This window comes from Haliotis rufescens, unplaced genomic scaffold, assembly GCF_023055435.1.
Source record: "Haliotis rufescens isolate VD_foot unplaced genomic scaffold, xgHalRufe1.0.p SCAF_247, whole genome shotgun sequence".
NCBI lineage: Eukaryota > Metazoa > Mollusca > Gastropoda > Lepetellida > Haliotidae > Haliotis > Haliotis rufescens.
In genome coordinates this window covers 1-22,500 of record NW_025963943.1, presented here as the reverse complement: position 1 = coordinate 22,500, position 22,500 = coordinate 1, and the positions used below count along the sequence as shown (strand labels likewise).

The 22,500-nt window shown below is 43.6% G+C and overlaps 1 long non-coding RNA gene across 1 annotated transcript; it reads right to left on the bottom strand.

Annotated features, from left to right (window-relative positions):
• Positions 1 to 19,092: 19,092 nt before the first annotated feature.
• LOC125383590 lies at positions 19,093 to 21,668 on the bottom strand. Its single transcript, XR_007222835.1, has 2 exons — positions 21,296 to 21,668; positions 19,093 to 20,018 (listed from the first exon to the last, which is right to left on the bottom strand). It is a non-coding gene; the product is annotated as an uncharacterized LOC125383590 (long non-coding RNA).
• Positions 21,669 to 22,500: the final 832 nt, after the last annotated feature.

Sequence of the window (22,500 nt, the reverse complement as noted above, 5' to 3'; positions counted from 1 at the left end):
CTGTCATCAATTTGATACTTCTAAAGAAAACGACTGTCACCAGTGCCACACACACTTCTACAGAACACGAATGTCACCAGTGTCACACACACTTCTACAGAACATGACTGTCACCAGTGCCACACACACTTCTACAGAACACGACTGTCACCAGTGCCACACACACTTCTACAGAACACGACTGTCACCAGTGCCACACACACTTCTACAGAACACGACTGTCACCAGTGCCACACACACTTCTACAGAACACGACGGTCACCGGTGCCACACTTCTACAGAACACGACTGTCACCAGTGTCACACTTCTACAGAACACGACTGTCAAATTTCTACAGAGCACGACTGTCATCAATTTGATACTTCTAAAGAAAACGACTGTCACCAGTGCCACACACACTTCTACAGAACACGAATGTCACCAGTGTCACACACACTTCTACAGAACATGACTGTCACCAGTGCCACACACACTTCTACAGAACACGACTGTCACCGGTGCCACACTTCTCCAGAACATGACTGTCACCAGTGCCACACACACTCCTACAGAACACGACTGTCACCAGTGCCACACACACTTCTACAGAACACGACTGTCACCAGTGCCACACACACTTCTACCGAACATGACTGTCACCAGTGCCACACACACTTCTACCGAACACGACTGTCACCAGTGCCACACTTCTACAGAACACGACTGTCACCAGTGCCACACACACTTCTACCGAACACGACTGTCACCAGTGTCACACACACTTCCAAAGAACATGACTGTCACCAGTGTCGCACACACTTCTACAGAACACGACTGTCACCGGTGCCACACTTCTACAGACCATGACTGTCACCAGTGCCACACACACTTCTACAGAACACGACTGTCACCAGTGCCACACTTCTACAGAACACGACTGTCACCGGTGTCACACTTCTACAGAACATGACTGTCACCAGTGCCACACACACTCCTACAGAACACGACTGTCACCAGTGTCACACATACTGCTACAGAACACGACTGTCACCAGTGCAGCACACACTTCTACCGAACACGACTGTCACCAGTGCCACACACACTTCTACAGAACATGACTGTCACCAGTGTCACACACACTTCTACAGAACACGACTGTCACCAGTGTCACACACACTTCTACCGAACATGACTGTCACCAGTGCCACACACACTTCTACAGACCATGACTGTCACCAGAGTCACACATACTTCTACAGAACACGACTGTCACCAGTGTCACACACATTTCTACAGAACATGACTGTCACCAGTGTCACACACAAACACACACTTCCACAGAACATGACTGTCACCAGTGCCACACACACCTCTACAGACCATGACTGTCACCAGTGTCGCACACACTTCTACAGAACACGACTGTCACCAGTGTCACACACACTTCTACCGAACATGACTGTCACCAGTGCCACACACACTTCTACAGAACATGACTGTCACCAGTGTCACACACACTTCTACAGAACACGACTGTCACCAGTGTCACACACACTTCTACCGAACATGACTGTCACCAGTGCCACACACACTTCTACAGACCATGACTGTCACCAGAGTCACACATACTTCTACAGAACACGACTGTCACCAGTGTCACACACATTTCTACAGAACATGACTGTCACCAGTGTCACACACAAACACACACTTCCACAGAACATGACTGTCACCAGTGCCACACACACTTCTACAGAACACGACTGTCACCAGTGTCACACATACTGCTACAGAACACGACTGTCACCAGTGCCACACACACTTCCACAGACCATGACTGTCACCAGTGTCACACACACTTATACAGACCATGACTGTCACCAGTGCCACACACACTTCTACAGAACACGACTGTCACCAGTGTCACACACACTTCTCCAGACCATGAAAGTGTCATCAGTGCCACACACACTCCTACAGAACACGACTGTCACAAGTGCCACACACACTTCTACAGAACATGACTGTCACCAGTGCCACACACACTTCTACAGAACACGACTGTCACCAGTGTCACACACACTTCTCCAGACCATGAAAGTGTCATCAGTGCCACACACACTCCTACAGAACACGACTGTCACAAGTGCCACACACACTTCTACAGAACATGACTGTCACCAGTGCCACACACACGTCTACAGACCATGACTGACACTAGTATTCGAACCCATTCTTATAGGCTTCTGGTACGCGTAGGGGACGCTACTCTGCACAGGGCCTTAGGCAACTGGGCCGTCCGTGCACACCGTATGATATGGGACCGGGGATGAAAACACGGCGCCTGGCACGGCAGTATAGGACCCATTTGAGCAATCATTGGACCAACATTCCAACTGTTTACAAAGCATCAGGTTTGCAGTTATTTCAGAGGCGCAAGAAACGGAAACATTTCATAAGCTATTTGAGATGGCTGTAATCCAGACAAGCTAAACACTCCGGCTCTTTTGCATATATAAACCAGCGGTATTTGCTTGTGTCAGCGTATGTGAACACAGTCTACACACGCCACATAATTCTGTTTTCTCTTCAAACCGTGTTGATTAAGTAATGAGGTTGATTGTAGAGCAAATGTCGATAGAACGGAGGCGGAACAGGATGGTTTGTCCAATCGTTACAGCGACGTTAGCCTTGGGCAGTATTGACTAATAACAAATGTGTAGACCGTCTCCCAGTACCCAGGGTTCCCATGCCTCTTTATGGGCTACTTTGGCAGCTTTATGGTCATATGGGTCATGATTTATCATTCAGATTCAAGTTCGTTACAAATTAAATTGACCCGTGAAGATTCAGGGTTAGAATAGGTCTTCAGCAACCCATGCTTGCCGTAAAAAGTGACTATGCTTGTCGTAAAAGGCGACTAACGGGATCGGGTGGTCAGGCTCGCTGACTTGGTTGATACATGTCATCGATCCCAATTGCGTGGTTCGATGCTCATGATGTCAATCACTGGATTGTCTGGTCCAGACTCGATTATTTACAGACCGCCGTCATATAGCTGGAATATTGCTGAGTGCGGCGTTAAACAACAAACCAACCAACCAACCAACCAACAAATTAAATTAAAAAAGACCCGTATATATCCATTAAACACTTCCATTCTTTTGACATTCGCCTTTACCACACGTTATTGATGTTCTTGGTGTGAATGTGAATCTGTATGAACAGAATAAAAAATATATTTGGAAAAATTGGTACGCTTTTATGTATTGTAGCTATTTATTGTTTCAAATTCGACGTCAGGTGTATATGTAATATACCAGTATTGCGACGGGCGCATGCGCACCGATGTTGCGAATGCGTGTGCCCCGTGGAGATGACGTTTCAGTAACCATCCCATCCTTGTCGTAAGCCAGATAATGAGGATTACAATGTGTGAACTAGCTGATTGTGCGTCACCATGCCCCGATGGCGTCGATCCTTCCTCGTACTATTAACCACTGATCTGGACGGTCAAGATTTATTACAGACTGCCGTGATATACCTGGGCTTTTGCATAGTTCTTATCACAGTTAAGTTACTTTCTGTCTATTTTCCAACATTCCAAGTGCATGTTATGTACAATTTGAAGTGAACGATAGAACCTCAAACGCCATAGTCTCCATGAGTGAAACGAGAATAACCACTCAACTACATGGGAAGGGCGATGTCGTGACTAGCGACTTAATTGTCATGGATGGCGTTATAGTTCTTTTCTCTTCTCCACTGTCGAGGTACACACATATTTGACCCCTGAAAACACATTGTATTTGTAGGCTAATAGTTTGTCTGGTTTGTTCTTAGGGAATGTTTGAGATGGCAAGCTGGTTGTCTGGAAACAAAAGATCAAATGTTCATTATCTGGTGTCTCGTTTCTCAAAACTTTAACAATATCATTTGTTCGCATTTGGAAACACATTTTACATCACGTATCTTCCAAGCCATTTGGCTTGCGTGAGTGTAGTTTCCTGTTGTTCTCAGCCTTTTCCGCTGGACACAGAATGGTGAGTGAGTGAGTGAGTGAGTGAGTGAGTGAGTGAGTGAGTGAGTGAGTGAGTGAGTGAGTGAGTGAGTGAGTGAGTGAGTGAGTGAGTGAGTGAGTGAGTGAGTGAGTGAGTGAGTGAGTGAGTGAGTGAGTGAGTGAGTGAGTGAGTGAGTGAGTGAGTGAGTGAGTGAGTGAGTGAGTGAGTGAGTGAGTGAGTGAGTGAGTGAGTGAGTGAGTGAGTGAGTGAGTGAGTGAGTGAGTGAGTGAGTGAGTGAGTGAGTGAGTGAGTGAGTGAGTGAGTGAGTGAGTGAGTGAGTGAGTGAGTGAGTGAGTGAGTGAGTGAGTGAGTGAGTGAGTGAGTGAGTGAGTGAGTGAGTGAGTGAGTGAGTGAGTGAGTGAGTGAGTGAGTGAGTGAGTGAGTGAGTGAGTGAGTGAGTGAGTGAGTGAGTGAGTGAGTGAGTGAGTGAGTGAGTGAGTGAGTGAGTGAGTGAGTGAGTGAGTGAGTGAGTGAGTGAGTGAGTGAGTGAGTGAGTGAGTGAGTGAGTGAGTGAGTGAGTGAGTGAGTGAGTGAGTGAGTGAGTGAGTGAGTGAGTGAGTGAGTGAGTGAGTGAGTGAGTATGGTTTTACGCTGCTTTTAGCAATATTCCAGCAATATCACGGCGGGGGACACCTGAAATGGGCTTCACACATTGTACCCATGTCGGGAATCGAACGCGGGTCTTCGGCGTGACGAGCGAATGCTTTAACCACTAGGGTACCCGACCGCCCCTACACAGAATAGACTATACCTATACATTGTACATATATCTGGAGTGGAACCCGGACCTTATCAAGATTTAGATATCACGGGATCATTTTCCCATTGGCGATCACTAAGGTCGAATCTTGTCAACAAAGTCATTTCTGAATTTTGAAATATTTCATAATCATAAGCAGCATTTGGGTATCCGAATCACATTCATTATATCTGATAACCGTCTTTAATTCATCGTCAATCATTTAGACAGGACCCGGTGTTTAAGTTGCACAAGATTCGTTGCGCAAAGTTGCGCCCCTTAGCTGCATGGATCCGTTGGTTGTGGTTTCGAGGCCCACACTTGCCTCTGATTATGATCCTTGGTTTGTCGGCACCATACACTTTCCCATGGGTTTCACATTGAAGGGCAAATGTCTAGAAACCTGTGCAGCTCAGTCAATATTCCACATAAAGCTGACATGCTGTGATATAACTGGAATATGTTTCAACACAACGCCTTTACTCTCTTTTGCAAAAGTATTCGTCTTGACAATGTGTAACCACTCAGCCAACTAGGCATATAATATGGCAACCTCGGACCCTCTTAACTGCTGTCAGTGAAGTTATCTTGTTGTAAATATCTCTTCAGACCAGACGTCTAGCTCCGCCAAGAAATAGCACTGTAAATAGTAGATCGGGCTGCGCCACTGTACAAGACTTCCAGGTCGACCGTACACTTGGGATCTGGTATGATGAAGCACCATTGTTCACTATAGATTATGGTCGTCCATCACGATACACGCTAGCTGATGCCAAGGACATCTATCCGTTGACAATACATGCACAGCACAATATCGACAAAATGTTTGGATAAGAAGACATCATGACACATCCTATACATCCAGCTAAGTGTGTTTAAAGGTGCAAGATCCGGGTCCTGTTCACAACGTGGGAACTGTTGGATGTAGAGAATTGTCGAAACTGATCTTTCACCTTAAAGATTAAAACAAAACAAAAATATCAATATTTTCAAGTAGGGTACATTAACTTGAAACATTTGCCCTTGGATATTGTTTGTGCAGTGAGGCTTCATCTGGTTTGTAATATTCTCTGTAATATATATGTGACCGCCTCCGTGGTCTAGTGGTAGAGCGTCCGCCCGGAGAGCAGAAGGTCCGAGGTTCGATCCCCGGCCGCGTCATACAAAAAGACGTTAAAAGATGGTACGTGTTGTTACTCTGTCTGACGCTCGGCATTAAGGGGCTAAAACAAGGACTGGTCGGCTGAGAGTCAGTATACTGTGTCTGAGTGGGGTATTCATGTTAAACTGCGGCAGTGTGCTAGCACTATAAATCGGCATCAGTCCGGACTAGTACAAGCAGCCACACGTGCATGCACGTCGCTATATAAGTGCAATAATCTTGGACGCGACGTTAAACCCCATTTCACCTCACCTCACCTGTTTATATGTTAATGTATTTCCTCTATCCACACGACCGTAAATGTATCTAAAATGTAATGACCCCCGTTGGAGTTCCGGGTTAGACTAGGTCCCCAGCTTTGGCGTGCCATCGTGCCCGACGGCATATATCGTTCATGATGTCAATCATCTCATTGTCTGGTCCAGACTCGATTATCTCACAGGCCGCCGTCATAGAGCTGGAATAATGCTGACTGCGGTGTCAAACAACAGACAAATCGTTCAACTGAGCACGCCAATCCGGAGGTCAAAGATTTTATGTGGAAGCTGATTTCTCCAAGCCCTCCACAGTAATATCTCGTTTCGTGCTAAGGTTCCTTGGTGTCTTTACGATGCGACACATTTATCATACGTAGAGACCACCTCCTTTCACAATATATCCCATGAATCTTTTCCAATTCCGATACAGGTGTAGGATTTATCCTCTTGTTTAAATATTGTCATAGTTAGGAAATAAATAGAATGATGTAAATCTTGAACAAAAAGTGACTTTCTTCTTGTACCTTAAAGATTAAAACAAACAAAAATATAAATATTTTCAGGAAGTAATTTAATAGGACTTCTAAAGGTCATTACTGAAGTGGCCCATAGACATCACTACAAATCAACATGAAAGGTGCTACAGACTGGAAACAAAGGCAGCACGAAGCCCAGATCGCCAGCAGACGCACATACATGAGACAAGAGGATTGATTGTCTGACGGAGAACTGCGAGCAAGCCAGAACAGGCCTCCTAACGCCTTTAATACCTGACGAAGTCCTCGACCGCGTGGGTACTGCCTCGGGATTCGTGTGTAAATATCGCCTTATCTTTAATCTGATGTAATCGGGGACCAATTACCATTCTTTTGACATTTACTGTTGTGGTCCAGTTGTTGCTGATGTCTGCGCACTGTATTGGTTACCGCCTTAATCATGCATGTTTCAGCCAGGAACACGTCATCTCCGTACTTCGTTAAGCCCAGGCTAAAACCCGTGTATTAACTGTTCATGAGACAATTAATGTTTAATCGATACTGAAAACATTCTCAACACGGAGCTCTATTTTCATGGAGACATAGGTCCTTTGATATTTTTTTCTAAAAAAGATAGAATTACATAAAACGATAATCACAGTTGGAATTTTGATTAAAAATTACGCTGTATGTTATTCCGATGAGAACTAGTACGACACTAATTGATCCGTTTGCAATGATGCTTGCTACCCAGAAATGTAAATAAGACTCTTGTGATGGTCGTGATATTGTAATTAATGTAGTGCTTGACAATTGAGACACTATCTCTATTCCATTAGAAAAAGCCGTTGTTGCCAGGTTGGTACTATTACCTTTGTTATCCAGCCAAGCTCATATTTAATCCCGATCTTCAAATAACAGCTGTTCAGATGAATAGAGGCCTGGTATTTGTGCATATCGTATTTAAACGCGTAGATGTGTGTGTGTGTGCGTGCGTGCGTGCGTGCGTGTGCGTGTGCGTGTGTGTGTGTAAGAGAGAGTGAATGCCTGTGAGTGTGAGAGTGAGTGAGTGTGTAAGAGAGAGTGGGTGCCTGTGGGTGTGAGAGTGAGTGTGTGTACGCGCTCGCGCGTGTGTTTGCGTGTGAGTGAGTGAGTGAGTGATTGAAGTTTGTCGAACAAATCGTGGTTAGTGCGTAGACCGTGTTTCCGGTATGTGCATGTGCGTCGAGGTATAGATGTTTGTCGGAAGTGTGGATGTTTGTGGACGTACACTATAGGTTCGCATTATCGAAAGCCTAATCCTCGGGCCATTGGGCTACTTCTGAAGATAAGCTCATTGATATACTATATATAGATATGTGTTATTACTTTCCCCGCCTGACTGCACAAAGCCTTGGATATCGCAAGCTTCTTGTTCTCATACTAAAATCAATTGATTTTCGCATAATCATAAGCACCTGCCATTGACGGGTCTGCCAAATGTGTAACTGAACCAAATATGGATGTGTTCCTATTTATCACAGTGATCGATTGTTTGCTTCCAGCTTACTACGGTATCTATGGAAACAGGTCACATTTTGTACGTCATATATCAACAACTTTTAGCGGTTTTCTCTCCTGTTGTGGATTAGGCAATAGCAACATCGCGAAAGGATATGCCGACTACACCTTAAAGGAGCACAGATCTAAAGCAATTCCCCGGGACTGGTTGTTGCCTTTGTTATTGTTTTTCCCCCGTGAGTACCCGGATGATACGCAACGCAACTGAGCGTGACAAGAGACTAGGCTACCGTCTGCAAATACAGCTAAATAAACTTGGAGGCAATATTTGTTTTACTCATTTTTGAACTCTGATTGGTTAACCGTGATCTATAAAGATTTCGACAAAGGGCGCATATTAATTATATTTGCATATTAGCCTAAACAAACAGACAAAAAGAACGGCGGAGTTCATCGGATGTCGTCATTTGGAAATACCCCTGATGGTTATAGTATAATAATTAAAAAAAGTATCCATGCAGTGAAAGCATTTTCGGATTTCGGATTGCGTCGATAATACGATTACTACTCCCTTGTTGTCATCCACGTTTTCTGGTATAACCCTGTACTTGTGCATTTGTCGTCACACAGTTAATGCATTTACTAAAGGTATAATTAGTGGTAGCAGGTTCCCATTTGGTATTTATTGTGTCTGGGGTAATTATTCAATCTAAATCCAGGTTTGAAGTGAGGTGAAATGTGTGTTAGGTTATATGCACGTGGCAGCCCAGCAAGAGATGAATGATCAGTTGATTTACTTTTTTGTAAATCAACGGATCGTTCCTAGTCATCAAAGGATTAACAGAAAATACATTGATTGGATTAATCACTGTTATCTTGCACAGTGGATATGTCAAAAGTAAGTGTTTACATGTCTAGGTTTACTACAACAGACGGAATACACTCATATCATGTTGTCTACCCTACACTTCTGCAGCTCTGTCTACTCATGCTGTCCACCCTACACTCCTGCAGCTCTGTCTACTTGTGTTGTTTATCCTACACTCCTGCAGCTCTGTCTACTCGTGTTGTCTACCCTACACTCCTGCAGCTCTGTCTACTCGTGTTGTTTATCCTACACTCCTGCAGCTCTGTCTACTCGTGTTGTCTACCCTACACTCCTGCAGCTCTGTCTACTCGTGTTGTTTATCCTACACTCCTGCAGCTCTGTCTACTCGTGTTGTCTACCCTACACTCCTGCAGCTCTGTCTACTCGTGTTGTCTACCCTACACTCCTGCAGCTCTGTCTACTCGTGTTGTTTATCCTACACTCCTGCAGCTCTGTCTACTCGTGTTGTCTACCCTACACACCTGCAGCTCTGTCTACTCGTGTTGTTTATCCTACTCTCCTACAGCTCTGTCTACTCGTGTTGTTTATCCTACACTCCTGCAACACGGTCTACTCGTGTTGTCTAACCTACACTCCTGCAGCTCTGTCTACTCGTGTTGTTTATCCTACACTCCTGCAGCTCTGTCTACTCGTGTTGTTTATCCTACACTCCTGCAGCTCTGTCTACTCGTGTTGTCTACCCTACACTCCTGCAGCAAGGCCTACTCATGCTGTCTACCCTACACTCCTGCATCACGGTCTACTCATGTCTACACATGCTGTCTACCCTGCACTCCTGAAGGACGGTCTACTCGTGTCGTCAGCCCTACACTCCTGCATCACAGTCTACTTGTGTCGTCTAACCTACTTTCCTGCAGCAAGGCCTACTCATGCTGTCTACCCTACACTCCTGCATCACGGTCTACTTATGCTGTCTACCCTACACTTCTGCATCACGGTCTACTCATGCTGTCTACCCTACACTTCTGCATCACGGTCTACTCATGTGGTATACCCTACACTTCTGCATCGCTGTCTACTCATGCTGTCTACCCTACACTTCTGTAGGACGGTCTACTCGTGTCGTCTTCCCTACACTTCTGCATCACGGTCCACTCAGGCTGTCTACCCTACACTTCTGCAGGACGGTCTACCCGTATTGTCTACCCTGAAGCTCTTCATGACTATCTACAAATAGTGACTACCATTGTTATCCACGCCAGGTCTACCCACGTCGGCTACCCTACACCTCTTCATGACTATCTACACGTATTGACTACCATTGTTGTCCACGCCAGGTCTACCCGTGTTGTCTACCCTACACCTCTTCATGACTATCTACACGTATTGACTACCAATGTTGTCCACGCCAGGTCTACCCGTGTTGTCTACCCTACACCTCTTCATGACTATCTACAAACAGTGACTACCATTGTTGTCCACGTCAGGTCTACCCGTGTTGTCTACCCTACACCTCTTCATGACTATCTACACGTATTGACTACCAATGTTGTCCACGTCAGGTGTACCCGTGTTGTCTACCCTACACCTCTTCATGACTATCTACACGTATTGACTACCATTGTTGTCCACGTCAGGTGTACCCGTGTTGTCTACCCTACACCTCTTCATGACTATCTACACGTATTGACTACCAATGTTGTCCACGTCAGGTCTACCCGTGTTGTCTACCCTACGCCTCTTCATGACTATCCACACGTATTGACTACAATTGTTGTCCATGCCAGGTCTACCCGTGTTGTCTACCCTACACCTCTTCATGACTATCTACACGTATTGACTACCAATGTTGTCCACGTCAGGTGTACCCGTGTTGTCTACCCTACACCTCTTCATGACTATCTACACGTATTGACTACCATTGTTGTCCACGCCAGGTCTACCCGTGTTGTCTACCCTACACCTCTTCATGACTATCCACACGTATTGACTACAATTGTTGTCCATGCCAGGTGTACCCGTGTTGTCTACCCTACACCTCTTCATGACTATCTACACGTATTGACTACCAATGTTGTCCACGTCAGGTGTACCCGTGTTGTCTACCCTACAGCTCTTCATGACTATCTACAAACAGTGACTACCATTGTTGTCCACGCCAGGTCTACCGGTGTTGTCTACCATACACCTCTTCATGACTATCTACACGTATTGACTACCAATGTTGTCCACGTCAGGTGTACCCGTGTTGTCTACCATACAGCTCTTCATGACTATCCACACGTATTGACTACCATTGTTGTCCACGCCAGGTCTACCCGTGTTGTCTACCCTACACCTCTTCAGGACTATCTACAAACAGTGACTACCAATGTTGTCCACGCCAGGTCTACCCGTGTTGTCTACCCTACACCTTTTCATGACTATCTACAAACAGTGACTACCATTGTTGTCCACGCCAGGTCTACCCGTGTTGTCTACCCTACACCTCTTCATGACTATCTACAAACAGTGACTACCATTGTTGACCACGCCAGGTCTACCCGTGTTGTCTACCCTACACCTCTTCATGACTATCTACACGTATTGACTACCAATGTTGTCCACGTCAGGTGTACCCGTGTTGTCTACCATACAGCTCTTCATGACTATCTACACGTATTGACTACCATTGTTGTCCACGCCAGGTCTACCCGTGTTGTCTACCCTACACCTCTTCATGACTATCCACACGTATTGACTACAATTGTTGTCCATGCCAGGTCTACCCGTGTTGTCTACCCTACGCCTCTTCATGAGTATCTACACGTATTGACTACCATTGTTGTCCACGCCAGGTCTACCCGTGTTGTCTACCTATTTATAAACAGGAAATTCCATAACTATATTATTCTCACCAAACATCCACCGATAACGCTAATAGTTCTTGTCGTAGATTGCTATAGGAACAGACATTGTCGAAGTCTCGTACACGGAAGAATCATCGCGTATTAGACAGCCCAATTAATTTCCTAGCTGTCCGAACTGATGGCCCAGCCAATATCAGAGGAGTACGAACTGACACGGATTGTCTAGAGAGGATCACGAGTCAGCTTGGAGGCACTGGCTTGTCAGGGATGAAGGCACTTGAAACACACCCATGACTCGCGTCGACAACAGAAGTATGACATTATAGAAAAGGTCGTCAATATGGTTGATATCGCTGTCTAATTGGTTCTATTGTAACTCGATTTTGACCTGAGAACGTATATCACAGATCTTGTTCCAATATATCCTTCGGGTCCTTACTATTAACAAATAAAATTCGATCGTATCAAAGCGGACTGTCGGAAATATTCCAGGTAATGTAGTTTGTGACTGTCGGAAATATTCCAGGTAATGTAGTTTGTGACTGTCGGAAATATTCCATGTAATGTCGTGTGTGACTGTCGGAAATATTCCAGGTAATGTAGTGTGTGAATGTCGGAAATATTCCATGTAATGTAGTGTGTGACTGTCGGAAATATTCCATGTAATGTCGTGTGTGAATATCGTGAATATTCCATGTAATGTAGTGTGTGACTTTCGGGAATATTCTATGTAATGTAGTGTGTGAATGTCGGGAATAGTCCATTTAATGTAGTGTGTGACTTTCGGAAATATTCCATGTAATGTAGTGTGTGAATGTCGGGAATATTCCATGTAATGTCGTGTGTGAATGTCCGGAATATTCCATGTAATGTAGTGTGTGAATGTCGGGAATATTCCATGTAATGTAGTGTGTGAATGTCGGGAATATTCCATGTAATGTAGTGTGTGACTTTCGGGAATATTCCATGTAATGAAGTGTGTGATTTTCGGGAATATTCCATGTAATGTCGTGTGTGAATGTCGGGAATATTCCATGTAATGTAGTGTGTGACTGTGGGAAATATTCCATGTAATGTAGTGTGTGACTGTTGGAAATATTCCTTGTAATGTAGTGTGTGACTTTCGGGAATATTCCATGTAATGTAGTGTGTGAATGTCGGGAATATTCCATGTAATGTCGTGTGTGAATGTCGGGAATATTCCATGTAATGTAGTGTGTGACTTTCGGGAATATTCCATGTAATGAAGTGTGTGATTTTCGGGAATATTCCATGTAATGTCGTGTGTGAATGTCGGGAATATTCCATGTAATGTAGTGTGTGACTGTGGGAAATATTCCATGTAATGTAGTGTGTGACTGTTGGAAATATTCCTTGTAATGTAGTGTGTGACTTTCGGGAATATTCCATGTAATGTAGTGTGTGAATGTCGGGAATATTCCATGTAATGTCGTGTGTGAATGTCGGGAATAGTCCATGTAATGCCGTGTGTGACTGTCGGAAATATTCCATGTAATGTAGTGTGTAACTTTCGGGAATATTCCATGTAATGTAGTGTGTGAATGTCGGGAATATTCCATGTAATGTCGTGTGTGAATGTCGGGAATATTCCATGTAATGTCGTGTGTGACTGTCGGGAATAGTCCATGTAATGCCGTGTGTGACTGTCGGGAATATTCCATGTAATGTCGTGTGTGACTGTCGGAAATATTCCATGTAATGTCGTGTGTGAATGTCCGGAATATTCCATGTAATGTAGTGTGTGAATGTCGGGAATATTCCATGTAATGTAGTGTGTGACTTTCGGAAATATTCCATGTAATGTAGTGTTTGAATGTCGGGAATATTCCATGTAATGTCGTGTGTGAATGTCGGGAATATTCCATGTAATGTAGTGTGTGAATGTCGGGAATATTCCATGAAATGTAGTGTGTGACTGTCGGAAATATTCCATGTAATGTAGTGTGTGATTGTCGGGAATATTCCGTGTAATGTCGTGTGTGAATGTCGGGAATAGTCCATGTAATGTAGTGTGTGACTGTGTGAAATATTCCATGTAATGTAGTGTGTGACTGTTGGAAATATTCCATGTAATGTAGTGTGTGACTTTCGGGAATATTCCATGTAATGTAGTGTGTGACTGTCGGGAATATTCCATGTAATGTCGTGTGTGAATGTCGGGAATAGTCCATGTAATGCCGTGTGTGACTGTCGGAAATATTCCATGTAATGTAGTGTGTGACTGTTGGAGATATTCCATGTAATGTAGTGTGTGACTGTCGGAAATATTCCATGTAATGTAATGTCTGTCGGTCAGAAATATATACTAAACAACAAAAGTTCCTGTGACATTGAATAAGATTCAATGCAAAGTTATGTTTTTTACCAAATCTGAAACAATTTCGGTTTGCAACAGATAAATGACTCCTGTAAGTGTTCAAATGGTTTAATTTGCCATACTGACTTCAGAAAATGAGTGATTTCATAAAAAAACATGGAACATGCCAAAATGTAAATTTACAAATAAATAGCGTGTGTCCACCTCTGGTTGCGATGCAAGCAGCACATCTTCGTCTCATGGAATGGACAAGGCGTCTCACAAAGTCCTGTGGGATATATCTGTCCATATCTGCTGGAGCATGCTTCGAAGTTCCTGGAGTGTCTGTGGAACACGTGGCTGTCGAAGGCGCTGATCCATCTCATCCCACGTGTGCTCGATTGGTGAGAGATCAGGGGAGCGAGCCGGCCAGGGGATGACATTCACATTGTTTTGTTGAAGAGAATCCTGAACAAGTCGAGCAATATGAGGCCGGGCGTTGTCATGTTGAAAGGTAATACCTAGGCCATGACGATGCAAAAACGGTCGAATAACAGGGCCGATGATCTCGTTGCGGTAGCGCTGTCCATTGAGATTTCCCTCTACCACTATCAAACGGGTCCTCTGTCTTGCTATAATCCCACCCCATACCATAAAGCTGCCGCCCCCGAACCGATCTTCTCCCATGACACATTGATTGGCGTAACGTTCACCTCGACGTCGGCACACTCGAATCCGTCCATCGCTGTTGCTGAGGTGAAAACGAGACTCGTCGGTGAATAGAACTTGTCCCCACTGCATGGCCGTCCAGAGTAGACGCTGTCTGCACCACTGAAGACGTGCTTGACGGTGGTTTCCTGTCAAAATGGGACTTCTGGCGACAATCCCTGCACATCTGAGGCGACGACATACGGTTTGTAAAGATATTCGTCGAAGGCCGGGGATGCTTCTTGCAGTCACTGTTGCTGGCTGGAATCGATTTCGTAGGTGTGTTGTTCGAATCCAGTTGTCTTGTCAATTATTGGTTACGCGTGGCCTGCCACTCCGAGGATGGTCTCTGACTGTATTCGTCTGTTGCCAACGTTGCCATAAACACGAAATAGTGTTTCTGTGGACTTAAAATTGTCTTGCAACATCACGTTGACCCGATCCTACTTCAAGCATACCAATGGCTCGCAGACGCTCATTTTCGGTCAGGCGTAGCATTTTGTTATGTTGAATAATTGCGTAAATTTGCTGTTTTTCTGAGTGGTTGTTGTCAGCACGATACTAAACAATGCATATGGAATCCCGTTAACGCAAGTTTTTATACCCATTCTTGGGTAGTGAAATGCATGGGGCTTGCATAAAGGTCAACTTTTGCATGGAATGCATGCTTTTCTGTAGCAGTTGCGTTTTTGTGACTTGATTCCATACATGTTGTATGGAATATTGAAAACCAAACTTTACTTATTTGAAAGTACACCAAAATATTGGTGTCACAGGAACTTTTGTTGTTGAGTATATGTTTCCGCTTCCATTTCTTAGTCTACTGATTTTGTTGAAACAACTTGCAATAAGAAATAAATCTTATGGTTGACTTTTGATGTCTTTTTCACACAAAATTAACTTTTGGTATTAATGATAACAGAATTCCTTCAGTTAAACAGGATGTGTTTTACTAGCTGTTTTTCTTAAAACCAAACTCTCCAACAATGAATCATGGTGATATTCTCTGAAAATTTTGATTCATCATTTTTGCATGACATCTGATGAAATATGTTATATTCATAGATGAAAACCATATCTATAGATTGTTTTAAATTCTGGTGGCCATGACTTTCTACAAAAGTCAACTGAAGTTTATTCAATCTGAGACCATGTCTAAGAGGTAGTTTGTTGGTGAATATCATTTCAATTTACTAGGATCATAAGTGTATGTATACTTATTTCACTGGTGGTGACTATGGTCTTCAATCTGATTTCACTTTCAACAAAGGTCAACTGAAGTTTATTCAATCTGAGACCATGTCTAAGAGGTAGTTTGTTGGTGAATATCATTTCAATTTACTAGGATCATAAGTGTATGTATACTTATTTCACTGGTGGTGACTATGGTCTTCAATCTGATTTCACTTTCAACAAAGGTCAACTGAAGTTTATTCAATCTGAGACCATGTCTAAGAGGTAGTTTGTTGGTGAATATCATTTCAATTTACTAGGATCATAAGTGTATGTATACTTATTTCACTGGTAGTGACTATGTTCTTCAATCTGATTTCACACAGTACATTTTAGACAACTGCCATGGTGGCCATTGTACATGTCCACCATGTATTGCATGATCTTCCACAGATCGGAGTCTGGTCTAAATCCCAGAATATATTTGATTGTTGTCTACATTTTTCTCTACATAGAGCTCTATGGATTGAGGTTCCAGTGGATGCAAGATGCAAGGATGTCAGCAGCTTCCAGTCAACCCCCAACAGCACTCTTCAAAAGAACATACGACTTATCACTATTGAGCAGGGACTATCTAGATAGGATGCTCTATAAAAAATCGATAATTTATTATTAACTTATTATAATTCAAGTTTAGTTGTCCATTTTGGGGATTTCCAGTACCTCAGGCCTTCCGTAAGAGCTACCTAGGTAAGGTGAAATAAGGTTTAACATCGCAGTCAAGATTATTGCACTTATACAGAGATGGGCTAACTACACTGAGTGGTCAGGCTCCGTGTCCGTGACTTGGTTGATGCAACCAACCACTGTTTGTCTGGTCCCGACTTGAGGTGAGGTGAAATTGGGTTTAACGTCGCGTCGAAGATTATTGTACTTATATAGCGACGTGCATGCACGTGTATGTGTGTGTGTGGCTGCTTGTACTAGTCCGGACTGATGCCGATTTATAGTGCTAGCTCACTGAGATACCATGCCGCAGTTTAACATGAATACCCCACTCAGACACAGTATACTGACTCCGAGCCGACCAGTCCTTGTTTTAGCCCCTTAATGCCGAGCGCCAGACAGGGTAACAACAAGTACAATCTTTTAACGTCTTTTTGTATGACGCGGCCCGGGATCGAACCCTGGACCTTCCGCTCTACCACAAGACCACGGAGGCGGTATTGGTCCCGACTTGACTGATTACCGGCTGCTGTGATCTAGCGGGAATACAGCTGATTGTGGCCGCGAAATATAACTAACATTGAGATGTTCTCAACAGTGTAGCATTGAACATTTCACGATGACTGAAATGTCATGTCACAATACAAATAAGGCAAATGTGTATAAGCTATGATGATTTATTCGTGTATGACAAAGACACATGCACTCATTCATATCATACATTCTACAGTATCGATCTAATGGCATGGATGTTGAATGAGATAACCCCAAAATACAAGAAATCAGTAAAACTGGGGAACACAATCAGATGTGACATGCTCAGCATTAGACTGAGATAACTTGAACTGAGTGGATATTAATCTCTTAAGCATCAAACAGTGTTCATGATCTTGTCAATCAAACTTGGCAGCGTTAGAAATTGGCACTAGTCCTGTAGTCCTTGCCAAAATGCCCAATAGTTAAGGTATCATAAGGACTAGTAGAAATTTGCCATTTTTAAGGGGTTTGCTATATGTTATCATTATAAGGACTAGTGGGCTAAAACTGTTAGTTTCTACTGCTGCTTGGCTGTGACGAAGAGTCCATAATCTGGTCTCCAACATCTGCAATTCTACATGTTGTTCATGACGTGATGCAGGACACACTATCCGGCCAAAGATATCACAATCCGTCTGCACACAGCTTGCCTCTTATTTTGTCCGTAACCAGCTGGTAATCGGGGGATGTAGCCAGTGGATGCTTATCAGGATGTCATCAAGATCTATGGACTATGGCTACATAACAGATCTAGATCATTTGAGTAAGAGTTTAACATTAGCCATTTTGTCCTTTAGTGTGTCCTTTGTCATGTAATCACTGAATGGAGTGAAAAATCTAGTAACAGATACACAGTGTGCCATGGTGTTTGGACGATTCAGGTGTATTACCTAGATAACAACAATCTATGAACATTGGTGTCATATTACAATGAAACCATGTTACTCCAGACAGAGCTGGCCGTTCACAGTGAAATCATTTGGATTAACAGTGAGTATGGTTTTACGCATCTTCCCGAGGCAAGAGAGTCAACTGACTATAAAAGTCCAGTTTTCACCCTTGCCGAACTAGGCTGGTATTATGGAGTTACAATTTGGCTGGACTAACGAGTCTATGCATAGTCCAATCAAAATCGCCCACCGAAATCGAAATCCTGTTTGTAAACTGTCGTGCAGATTTCGGTCGATTGCAGGATTTGCAAAGCATGTGCACCGCCAACTCTTTGTCAACAGATATTTTCAAAATCTTTTCATGTTTTTAATCAAGGTGCAAGTAATACGACAGGTGGAATCTGATTGGTCCATAGGAGAGGCTTAGAAGGGACATAACTGGTAATAGCCACTGGTAGCGCTACGACCAAGCCCAGGAATTCCAGCCTTGTTCGGCAAGGGTGGAAACTGGACTTTTAAAGTCAGTTAACTATCTTGCCTTGGGAAGATGGGTTTTACCCCGCCTATAGCAATATTCCAACAATATCACGGAGTGGGACACCAGAAATTGTCTTCACACATTGTACCCATGTCAGGAATCAAACCCAGGGCTTCGGCGTGACGAGCGAAAGCTTTAACCACTAGGCTACCCGATCCCCCCCTTTGGATTAACAAGTTTCTGGATCAACAAATCACATGCATGTAGTAATGTTTCTGTGATTACATAAGCATTCCAAACAATCCCCTGGATGTGGAGACTTCCGGACAAACCCGGTCTGGATTAACAAGGTTTCGCTGTGTTAACAGATCATTTGTTTTTGTACACAGCTGTGTTTTTTGGAAAAAAAGTGCGCACTATACTCAAGACAATATGGTATTGATTTAACTGATGTTTTATAATTACATACGCTCAAATAGAATCCAGGCAAAGAATGCCACCTTGTTTCATGGCCAGGTAAAAAACCAGACATTTGATTCAATAATAATATATCCCTTTCTCCAAAACATTTAAATAAAACCACCCCAAACACAATATATTATCTATGTGATATATATTGGGACAAATCCCTTTCAACATATATACTCACCGCAGAAAGAAATGTGAAACATAAAACATATAGAGAAGAACGTACGTTAAGAGAAGATGTTTCCAATGTGTACCACTTAATGAGAATCAGTCAAGTGTTAGCACAGTGTCTTTATTCTTATCACAATATGTTGCATGAGATTTCCAAACATACTAATCCTGCGCGAGTCAAATGGTGCATCTCCAGTCACGGATAGGTGACGTCACATGTGATGCGTTGAGTGTCGGTTCACACAACATATAAGTATGTTTGTTTGTGCATTAAACCAATCTAATATCTCTTGAATATCAGTAATTCTTCATATAGTAACCAACATATATGTTTCTCACATTTCTTTTGTCGGTGTGTACAGTACATAGGTTTGGGGAGCTTTTGAGACCGATACCTGTGGATGAAAAAGTCTCATGAATATTTTCCAAGGGAGATAACTCTTTCCATAAGTGTTCTTGCACACACAAACACACAATGTTGTGGAGTGATCACTTAAGAAACACTGACCAGGGCCGATTTGCACAAAGTAATCTTGGAGTGAGGACAATAACAAATCCGTCATGGGGATCAATGTCTTGATGGCTTTGTGCAAGTGAACCCAGGAATGTCCAGTAGCAGACGTCTAGGTCACTCAAGGTCATCCTCTTCCAGGGTAGATACCTCGGGACCACCAGTGGGCACACCGCCAGACAGACGCTGAAGAGGAACATATATGTCAGGAGACAGCTGAAGCAGAGTTACTGGGAGCTATGAGTGATGAAAATATACCACATTTAAGGAGGATAAGTGATAATAGAAGGGAAAGCCAGTCTGTAGTTACCTGCTGGAATTCGGCGCTGCAATTCTTGTTTATGGGAACTTACATTTTAACCTCATTGGTCATGAAAGGTAAATCACCAGACTGGGGAGAAAGTGCTGATCTCACTTGACTGGGGGAGGAGGGGAAGACCTGCTGTCACCTGACTGAGGGGGAATATTGTCCTCACCTGACTGAGGGGTAAAATTATCGTAACCTGACTGAGGGGGAATATTGTCCCAACCTGACTGAAGGGGAAGACCTGCTATCACCTGACTGAGGGGGAATATTGTCCTCACTGACTGAGGGGGAATATTGTCCTCACCCGACTGAGGGGGAATATTGTCCCAACCTGACTGGAGGGAAATATTATCCTCACCTGACTGAGGGGGAGGAATTGTTCTCACATGAGGGGGAATATTGTCCTCGCCTGGCTGAGGGGGAGGAATTGTTCTCACCTGAGGGGGAATATTGTCCCTACCTGACTGAGGGGAATATTGTCCTCACCTGACTGAGGGGGAAAATTATCCTAACCTGACTGAGGGGGAATATTGTCCCCACCTGACTGAGGGGGAATATTGTCCTCACCTGACTGAGGGGGAATATTGTCCCCACCTGACTGAGGGGGAATATTGTCCCCACCTGACTGAGGGGGGAATATTATCCTCATCTGACTGAGGGGGAATATTGTCCCCACCTGACTGAAGGGGAATAATATCTTCACCTGACTGAGGGGGAATATTGTCCTCACCTGACTGAGGGGAATATTATCTTCACCTGACTGAAGGGGAATATTATCCTCACCTGACTGAGGGGGAATATTGTCCCCACCTGACTGAGGGGGAATATTGTCCTCATCTGACTGAGGGGGAATATTGTCCCCACCTGACTGAAGGGGAATATTATCTTCACCTGACTGAAGGGGAATATTGTCCCCACCTGACTGAAGGGGAATATTATCTTCACCTGACTGGAGGGGAATATTATCCTCACCTGACTGAGGGGGAATATTATCCCCACCTGACTGAGGGGAAAGAATTGTTCTCACCTGAGGGGGAAAATTGTCCCCACCTGACTGGAGGGGAGTATTGTCCTCGCCTGGCTGAGGGGGAGGAATTGTTCTCACCTGAGGGGGAATATTGTTCACACCTGACTGAGGGGGGCGTATTGTTCTCACCTGACTGACTGACGGGAGTCGCTGCACCAGGAGCTGGAACACCTGAGGGGGGAGGGTCTGCTGTAAGACCTGCAGCAGTTGCTGGGGCTGCCCACAGACGGCCACGGCGGTGCTCAGGTGCTCCACGCCACCCTCCATGTCACCTGCAACACGTCACACTCATTGAATCCATTCTGCACAATCAGTAAAACATTATCCAACACAGGAATGATCTTGGTTGCCTTTACATCCAACACAATGGTAGTTACTACTCTGCATATAGTGATGCTGTTATGAGACTGATAGGGGGAGAAAATACCACAACCTTTGAAATCTGAATGTTTGTTGACTATGAAACACTCATTTGTATCATGAACTACATTGTGCTTCTTCAATAAATATTACTGTCAGAATATGTCTATTTTCTGTCTATTTTCACCCTTTCTCCATCGTTTCTCCATCCAATTTTGTCCCTTGTAACTCCTGTTAGAGGCTACAGTGTCTTTTAGTAAATATATGTTGTACCGTATTTTCTTGAGTATAGTGAACACTTTTTTCTTCACTTTTAACATAGGGAATATGACAATGACTTTGGACTTTCATGCTTAATCTTGCCACTGCCACTGTTTCTGTTGGCTGAGTGTAAGCTGTGAAACTGAGTCTACTGATCTTGGCCATACTGACCACGACCAACATGTACAAACAAACAGTTTTGAAAAGGTCCAAATATAACGTTAAGAAATACATACGATAATTATTCTTTTCCATGACAACGGGCAAGTTTTGTTCATATTTGCATAAAGCTGTGAACAATAACCATGTCTTTTCTTATCGCCCATATAAAACTTGAGAAAAGCAGAATTGTTTGTCACAAATTAGGTCCATACTTGGAAAATCTTGAAGAATACTGATATAAATAGAATAACTTTGAACTACACACCAAAGGTGTTGATAGAATGTGTGAAATACAACTGTTCTGTACAATATATCTGAGGGCTAGTGTTTCACATAAAATAAATCTTACATCATTGTAAATATGATTTAAAAATGTCGTCTCTCGTCAGTCTTTTGAGAGGCTACAGTGTTATACGCATTGTCTCTATGCAATCAACAATGTTTCAGTCTTACTGCAACAACATTAAGATGATCTATTCAAGGAAGTTAGTGGCCCATAGCATAAACAATGATCTATTCAGGGAAGTTAGTGGTCCATAGCATAAGCAATG